We start from the raw sequence: 245 nt of genomic DNA, 5'->3' as shown, positions 1-245 counted from the left end.
TTAACGTCATTTGAAGTTAGTTTAACGTCATTTGCAGTTAGTTTAACGCCATTTAAAGTTAGCTTAACACCATTTGAAGTTAGTTTAATGCCATTTGAAGTTAGTTTAACGATATTTGAAACGCATATAACGTTATTTAACGTTTGTTTCACGCTATTTGAAGTTTGTTTATGCAATTTAAAGTTAGTTTAACGCCATTTGAAGTTATTTTAACGCCATTTGAAGAACGTTTACTGCCATTTCAA

This window comes from Homarus americanus, unplaced genomic scaffold (genome assembly GCF_018991925.1).
Source record: "Homarus americanus isolate GMGI-L3 unplaced genomic scaffold, GMGI_Hamer_2.0 scaffold52512, whole genome shotgun sequence".
NCBI lineage: Eukaryota > Metazoa > Arthropoda > Malacostraca > Decapoda > Nephropidae > Homarus > Homarus americanus.
The sequence above is the reverse complement of the archived record's forward strand: the minus strand, read 5'-3'. Positions refer to the sequence as shown.